Below are 9,116 nucleotides of genomic sequence, written 5' to 3' on the forward strand. Positions count from 1 at the left end.
AAAAAAAAAAAAAAAAAAAAAACAAAACAATGTCATCTGGAGAGAACCAAGTTTCAGCTAAGACAAAAGGCTAAGTAAATGCTTAAAGGTTAACAGATCAGGAGCTTGAGGAAGCATGGACTAGGATTTGAGAAGGAAGGAAGGTGAGCACCCATTTAATGTGTATTGCTGTGTAATAGAGTACTCCCAAATGTAACGGCTTAAACATTAAACATTTATTATCTCCCAATGTCTGTGGTCCAGGAATTCAGGAGTGGTTTACCTGGGTGGTTCTAGCTCAGGTCTTATCATGTGCTTCTATTCAAGATGTTAGCTGGGGCTACAGTCATTTGAAGTCTTGACTGGAGCTGGAGCATCCATTTCCAAGATGATTCAATCACTTGGCTATTGATAGAAGACCTCATTATTTACCATGTGTACCTCTCCATAGAGCTGCTTGCATATTCTCCCATGACTGCTGGCTTCCTCCCAAAGCAAGCAATCCAAAAGAACAAGATTAAAACTTTAATGTTTGTTCGTTTGTTTGTTGAGAGAGGGAGAGAGAAAGAGAGAGAGAGAGAGAGAGAGCACAAACTGGAGAGGGGCAGAAGGAGAAGGAGAAGGAGAATTTCAAGCAGGCTCCATGCTCAGCACAGAGCCTGAAGTGATCCATGAGATCATGACCTGAGCTGAAATAAGAGTCAGTAGCTTAACTGACTGAACCACCCAGGTGCCCCTTTAATGTCTTTTATAATATAACATTGGAAGTCACACTCTATTGCTTTTGTAGCGTCCTATTGGTTATATAAGTCAGCCCTATATAAGTCAGTCCCCTATAGGAGGGGACTATAAAAAGGCATGAATCACCAGGAGGTCATCACGAGGACTGTCTATCAGATTCAAATAATGTGACTTACAGAGAGATTTACATGAGATTTACAGAGCAGATGAGGATGAAAATTCAGATGATCATGAGTAATAGGGCTTAGACTTAGGCTTCTGATGGTGAATGAGGCAAATTAGGGTGTGAGGCATAATGGGATTGGTCCTGGTATCTCTTAGATAAGACTGGCAATCAGTTCTAGTGCTGCTTCTTGACTATGCCATTGGAGAAAGTCTTTGAGGCAAGTGTGCCTTCAGGAGGCTCCTGGTAACAAGGTCTCAGTGACTGGTGTGCGCTTCCCAGGATGTCACTGGGCAGTATGGGTGAGTGAAGAATATGAAGGTGTGAAAATAAAGGAAGAGCCAATTCACACTTCAGTTGCATTATAACTCTAGCTGCACCAGCCTCTCTCACAAATGAAAACTGGAGAGCCATTATTGACTGTGGTGCTTCCAGCAAATACCCGACCCTATCTTCCTTCCATTCCATTCTAAAAACCCATTTTTAAACTCTTCCTTCTTTCTTGGCATAACCAGTGTGTTATTCTTCACCACAAAGCCTTTCTCTACTCAGTAATTTAAAGCAGTTTATGTCAGAATGACATTAATTATGTCAGGATCTATCGAAACCTCTTATGAAAGACATTTTGTTGTTGTTGTTAAGAATGAAATGCAAAGAAACCACTCTTTTTTTTACAATGGACATCAGAGCCCACTGGGTTGAGGAATTCAGTAAATAAAGACAGTTAGGGGGGATTAAGGACAAGTCAACTTTTCAAAAGGATAAAGTATATAGTTTCCAAAACACCCATTTCTGGGTATAGGCTGAAGACCAATATCTTTTGCTTATAACTTGTTTTAGCAAAATTCCAGCATTTAATTATTAGTTTGGTGAATGACCACACCAGACCATTTAGTGTAACATGACAGGCCCTGAAGGGAGTAGTCAGTAATTTGAAACACTAACCATGTGTTTTGTCTAAAAAATTAATACCTGTAGCATGATTGGAGTGGCATGGTTCCACCAATCAAAATGTAGAAAAAACTCCATGGTATTAATAAAGGAAACTACTGTACTGACTTATGGCAAACATAATAGATGCTGTTTAGTAACTATTTACTATGCACCATTGCTATAGATGTATTATTTCATTTCATTTCATTGATCACTACATGAGTAGATATCAGCAAAAGGAACTAATATTTACTGAACACACACTGTGTTCCATAATCATTTATGTGTTTTGTTTATCTCACTCAGTCTTCATAATATAATATTTTGTACTTGTATTAAAGGTAAAAAACTAAAGATTGGAAGATGTAACTAATATTGACAGTAAAAGATAGAGGCAAGATTCGAACTGATGCTTGTCTAATTCTGGTATTCACACTACCTCAAAAAACTAGTAGAGCCTAATTCATTCTGACTGAACTTGAGGAAGTGGATTACAGCCTGATATGGGTAAAGTCTTAATTCCACACATTTGAAAAAATAATTTTGTTCCACTCTATGATGTTTAATTAAAAATAGCACCTCCTGTTGGGCTAGTTGGTAGAGATATTCAAGAATAGATTTTAATAATTAACCAAATGGATTTGTAATTGTGCAGATAAATTTCAAGAGCTTGCAAAGAGCTTGTTTGAAATATAGCAGTGGCTACTACTATTACTGACATTCTAATAAATACTGAATACAACCCTGGAATATGGACACTAAGATATTAGAAATAACCATGTCTACAACATCTTTACACTACCTTCCTAATTTTTAACAATTTTAGTTGAACTATCTACCCTTCTCCTGTGGTTTTATTCTGCAGGTGAAGTGCCTGAGGGGTGAATCATGATGAAACCAAACCAGTTGCAGTGATGCAGCACCCCTTGCCAGGAATGGCTTGGGCATGGGCATATAGCACAGTTCTAACCAACAAGTCATGAAGAGCAGGCTGCACAGGGATTTCTGGGAAGGTTTTCTTTATTAGCTTAGAGACCTATAGGAAGAAGATTCCCTCTTTCTCTACCGGTCATTGCCATGTCTGTGTGTGATGCCTAGAATTACTTCCAGTACTCTTTTGACAAGAGGGAATTTGGACAAGTACCAAGGGTGACAGGCAGAAAATAGAAAAAAAAATATCTGGAGTTATGATAATGTCAAGTCACTAACTCACTGATTCCAGAACTTCTTGCTAGGGTAGATAATATATTTTCTATGCCAAGTCAGGTAAATCAGGGTTTTTCTTACAGTGTACAGCTTGGCTTCTGAACTGATAAATTTATCATCCCTGTTGTTCTGAGGGGGAAAATGAAGCTCAAGAAAACTGAGGACTTGGTTAAATTCACAACCAATTATCCCTATGTCTGCCTGATCCCTGAGCCTGTCCTTCACTGTAACACACCAGCTCTCACTCTTCCTTCTGTAGATTCCATTTGTATTGCAAACCCCGTTTCTCACTGGGAGAGTTGAGGGCAATCGAAATGAATCTTTTCCTGCATGCCGAATGTCTCCACTGAATGTGCAAAGGGGGACAGAGTGATGAGTAAAGAGTCTTCCCATATCTCCCATGACACTTTGACAGCACCTGTACATAAACAGCTTCCAATTCTTCTTCAGTACCAGAGATAAAAATACTCTGATGGCTTGCTATTGCTTTTAGGATAAACTCAATGCTCCTTAACAATGTCTACAAAGACCTATCAATCTGGCTTTTTCTTTCCTCTCCAGCTTCTTTTGCTACTCAAACAGCCTCATGATGGAGGACCCCAAACAATTCCTTTGTCACTTCCTCTGAAGTACATCCTCCTTCCAGCCTCAGAGTATCTGCAAATTCTGTTCCATCTGCTTTAGCTATTCTTACTCCTCTTCACTGGGATACTTCCTTTTCATTCTCTAGGTCATGGCCTGGCATCACTTCCTACTCTTTTTAAAGTCTTCTAATTCTCTCTCTCTTTTTTAAATTTTTAAAATTTATTTGTTTTTGAGAGACAGAGCAAGACAGAACACAATCAGGGGCAAAAAGAGAGAGAGGACACAGAATCTGAAGCAGGCTCCAGGCTCTATGCTGTCAGCACAGAGCCAACACGGGGCTTGAACTCACAGACTGCAAGATCATGACCTGAGCCGAAGTTGAATGCTTAACTGACTGAGCCACCAGGTGCCCCTAAAGTCCTCTAATTCTCTTTTAAAGCATTTATCACATTGGTGCTCACTAATATCTCCATATTCATCTATTTACTGCCTGTCTCCCCCACTAAATTGCTAGCTCTAGAAAGACAGGGACTCTGTCCATCTTGTTTACCACTATTGCTCTGACTCCTAGCCTGAGGGATTGAATTTAAGACAAGCTCCATAAATGTTTGTCGAATGAGTGAATGGGTGATGAATGAAGATAACTCTCCACTACTTGTTTGTATTTTATATATTGGTCATGGTTTGCTTGGATGGGAAGGTAGGAGGAACACGTATATGTGCATGTCTTCCACACTCTACATCTGGCCTATGTTTATATTCTCTGCCATGACCTTATTCTAAACACCATAATATTTTTCTAGGAGTCCTGCAGTGCTCACTTATTAAGCACTTTGCTTTCAGTTTTGGCATCCACACTTATATCCCTCAATATACACACCAGCCAATTCTTCATGCAATAGCCACTTGCTAACTCTTCACCTTCTTTTGCAAGTAGAATAAGATGCAGTGTCCGTTAAGGTCCAACATAACTTAGCTGCGCCTGCTTTTCATCCTTATCTTCCACAAACTTCTTCCTGGCCCATCATGATATTTCATCCACTCTTGTCTCTTTCTGCTTCTTATACACAAAAATACACCCAAATCTCTTTGCTCCTGTGTGTCCTCTGCCTAATTGTTGTAGGGCCATCACCCAGACCCCATGCTGGAAATATACCTCATTCTTTCTAATCTCTGTCACACTATTTTATTTTCTCCATATCTTCCACTGTCATCTGAAAAAAAATCTTTCTTTGTTGGTTTACAAATTTATCGTCTCTCTCTCCCCACTAGAATATAAGCCTCTTGAGGGCATAAAACTTATGTCTTACTATGTATCTTTTAATCACCTAGAATAATATCTAGCAAACAGAAGGAACTAAATAAATATTTGCCAAATAAATAGACAAATGAGAGCTCTCAGAGAGGTGAGTTATTGTACATATTCATATTTGATCAATGTTTACTGTGCCTTTCAGCAAAAACATCATGTAAGACATGAAAGCTAACTGAGATCATGATTATGATGTAATTCTTCCCTTAAAGAACCCAAGTAGTTTACTAAGCACAGATCTATAAATGAATATATTCAATATGTTAAAAATGCTGCAGTAGATGTGTACATAAAATACATTGTGGAGGCACAAAAATGACAATGATCATGTCTTCTTGGATGACTCAGAAGAGGCTTCCCCAGGGAAGATTGGAGAGATGAGGGGGAGTTTTCCAAATGATTTTTGAAATGTTTTCAGCATTTCATGCAAAGATCAAAGAGTTTTCAAAGAAGTGGAGTCCTACAACAACTTGGTGTGTTGGGGAAACTGATTGGTTTTCTGTGTTAGGATCCTGGGGCATGTACGGAGAGATAGAAGGCTGAGCTGGACAGTAGACAAAACAGAAGTGTACTCAGCACTACATCTGCCTTCCACAAATAATACCTCTTTTCTGCTGGAGGAATTCTTCACTCCATGTGGTCCTTGCAGTTTGCCAATAATAGTTCCCAGGATTTCTGGCACTGGTGTAGAAGTTATGATTATATTTTTGACCATCGTATTTTAACAAATTCCTGCATGCAGTGATTTGTCATGGGACAAACATAGTTCTTCCCTAATATTTTATATATGGATACCAAGAGAAGGTAGCTTCTTTCTTTCATTGGAATCCTCAAGCTAGAAGACTTGGTGGCCATGCCCTCAGCCCTCAGTTTCCCACTTCCCCTTCCACAAAAAAGGAAGAGAATGCAAGTAACAAAGAGGAACAGAACAAAATGAGAGAAAGAGAAAGAGAGAAGAGAGTTCTAGACATAGGAGGATCCAGATATAGAGATAACACGGGTTTCTGGAGCCCTTGGAGCAGCTCCATCTGCTAGACATCCCGGTTATTATATGAACTGGTTTATTCCTTTTTGTTATACCAGTTTGGATTGACTTTCTGGCACTTGGAGTCAAAAGAGTGTTAGAAAACACATTCTTGTGTTTAGATGAATGAAAACTACAAGAAGAAAAAATATTCATAGAAAAGATAATGTGTTTACTCTTGGACATGCTCTTTGAGATGCTTATGGTTGTGCACCACAAACACAGATGTCCAAGGGGCAGTTAAGTATAGGGGCCTGGAATCCAGGACAGAGGTACAACCTAGCCATATAGATGTAGAATGAGTTAGGATAAAGTTGATTGTTGCAGCTGTGGGTCTAGATAAAATAATTCATGGAAAGCTAAGAGAATAAGAGAAAATAAAAACCACAGAAAGAACCATGAGGAACTGTCTCTTGAAGGTACACGGATAAATGAAGAGAAGACCTTCAAGGCTACTGAGACAATATCTGAGAGGGATGAGAATCAGGAAAGATTTGACTTCCAGAAGCCATAGGTGTAAGTAATTTTGAAGAAGAGAGTGTGACTAAAAAGCCTGTGTAAGGCAGAAGTGGAGTCTGATAAGGTCTGTATTCATTAGGGAAGGCTAGGGAAGGCAGCAATAATAAATTAATCCTCAAACTCCATTGGCTTCAGACAACAAAAGCTTTTTTCTTATATGTTACATGGCCTTTGCTAGTTAAGCAAGGACTTGGGGTAACAGAGGCTCTCCCATTTTGTAACTGCAGGATATGGACCTGCTATATCCCTGGTTACAGGGATAGAATAAGAGAGAGACTGAAGCCCACAAGTGAGCTTTTTTACTGCCTCAGTCTGAAAGAGACACAATGACTCAGTACACATTTCATTGGCCAGAACTAGTCATCTGGTCCTGCCTACTTAGAAGGAAACTAAGAAATGCAGGGGATACAGTGGAGTACTGGATTTGGTGAGCATTATGGTCTCTGCCAGAAGGACAAAGAGGGAAGTTTTGGATGTATCTATCAGCAGGTCATTGGTGATTTATTTGTATGTATGTATGTATGTATGTATGTATGTATTATTTTTATTTTTATTGAAATACAGTTGACACACAATATTGCATTAGTTTCAGGTGTGCTACATAGTGATTCAACAAGTCTATACATTATGTTGTGCTCACCATAGTGTAGCTACCACCTGTCACCATGCAACTCCATTACAATACTATTGACTGTATTGCCTATGCTGTGCTTTTCATTCCTCTGATTTATTCATCCCACATCTGGAAACCTGTATCTCCCACTCATCTTCACCCATTTTGCCCATCCCTCATCCCTTTCCCCTCTGGCAGTCACCAGTTCGTTCTCTGTATTTATGGGTCTGTTTCTGCTTGTTTGTTCATTTTTTTTTGTTTATTTATTTATGTTTAGATTTCACATTCAAGTGAAATCATGGTTATTTGTCTTTTTCTGTCTGACTTATTTCATTTACCACAATAACCTCTAGGTCTATCCATGTTGTTATAAATGGCAAGATCTCATTCGTTTTTATGGCTGAGTAATAACACTGATGATTTTAGAAAGCAGATTCACTGGAGCAAAGAGGCTGGAAAGCATCTTGAAACTAACAAATGAATGGAAGGTTAACAATGTTAAGTGCTTTATAGTCTTCAGTATACTTTACCACATTTTAATCTTGGTAAAATGCTGTGAGCCAGTTGCAATTTTACAAAGGAGTAAATCAAGGAAAAGGTCACTTTGTGGTTCAACTATTACTTATTGAGTGTTAGCTAAATGCCAGAACTGAGGATCCAGTTGCAACAAAACAGAGGCACATCCTTGCCCTATGGAGCTTATAGTCATATAATTATACAACTAAATATGAGGTCACAGCTCCAAAGCATGTTGTAAGTGCAAGTCTAAGATATGACATGAGAGCCTGTAATAAGCCTGACCTGTGGATGGTAATGCTTCCACAGATAGGTGATGAGTCAGAGCCCAGTAAGCAGAGTTTGGGGTAGGAGTTGAGTGTATCTATTCCCCAGACAGAGGAAGAGTATGTGGAAGGTACTGTGGCATGCAAGCCAACTTTGAGGTACTGAAAGGCCAGCATAGCTGGATCATAAGGAGCCAGGGGAAAGGAGCAGGTATAAGGCATAGCTTAAGAGGTGACATGGGATGGGCTGCCCTCATTCCTGTGGGTTAAGTTGAAGCTAGTAAAGCCATTTTTTACTTCACCAGAGGTCTGTTGGCCAGCCTGTCTCTACAGAAGAAATGCATTGTCCCAAGCCATCAACTTAAAGTCACAGAGAGATGCTAAGAGTCTAATCCAAGTCCAACCGACTCTGAGCCAGTCTGTCCTTCACTAAACACCAAATGCCACTACAGATGAGACAATGCCAAGTTCAGTGGGAGATGCAGCAGGGTGTTATGAGGCAAGTCTGGAGTTGTGGGACAGATGTTCTTACCACTTAGTATCCTTCCCACAGAAAATCTTGCACTGAATTCACAAATAGATGGCCCCATTTGCTGTGTAATGTGGAACATTTCTCCCGCTCCCTCTCATCTCCCTAGAGGGAAGGACTCCTGGGACTTTTGCAAGTAATTTTAGCAGGTTTCATGGCTTTCTCATTTTCATTCTCCAACTTTCCCAGAAAATGCAGAGCAGCATCAAGCTGATTTTCCAAGGGCTGCACTCAGGGGAGTTTGCTCACCTACAGTTCTGAAGACATTCAGGCTGAGATCCTGAGAATCCTGCCATGGGATTTCATTTGGTCTTTTAGGAGTTAAAATCAGTCTGATACAAACCAGACCCAAGTGCTGAGGCAGTGGTTGGGGGGAGAAGGTAGCTTTTGCTATAGAGATATTTTTGTTTATATGCACTTTTTTTTTTTTTATTTTTTATTTTTTTACAAATAGTTTATTGTCAAATTAGTTTCTACATAACACTCAGTGCTCATCCCCAAAGTGCCCTCCTTCATGCCCATCCCCCCCTCCCCCCCACATCCATCAGTCCTCAGTTTTTGTCAGCATTCAAGAGTCTCTCATGGTTTGCCTCTCTCCCTTTCCCCCACCATTTTCCCCCTTCCTCTCCCCCTTGTTCCTCCGTCAAGTTCCTCCTAATCCTCCTATACGTGCAAACATATGGTATTTGTCCTTCTCTGCCTGACTTATTTCGCTCAGCATAACACCCTC

At 39.8% G+C, this 9,116-nt stretch overlaps 1 protein-coding gene across 4 annotated transcripts in view; it reads left to right on the plus strand.

Annotated features, from left to right (window-relative positions):
- Nucleotides 1-9,116, plus strand: part of ANKFN1 (ankyrin repeat and fibronectin type III domain containing 1) — a 470,333-nt gene that overhangs the window by 22,258 nt on the left and 438,959 nt on the right. The window lies entirely within an intron of this gene.

Source organism: Hyaena hyaena, unplaced genomic scaffold (genome assembly GCF_003009895.1).
Source record: "Hyaena hyaena isolate Hyena2069 unplaced genomic scaffold, ASM300989v1 scaffold_189, whole genome shotgun sequence".
Classification (NCBI taxonomy): Eukaryota; Metazoa; Chordata; class Mammalia; order Carnivora; family Hyaenidae; genus Hyaena; species Hyaena hyaena.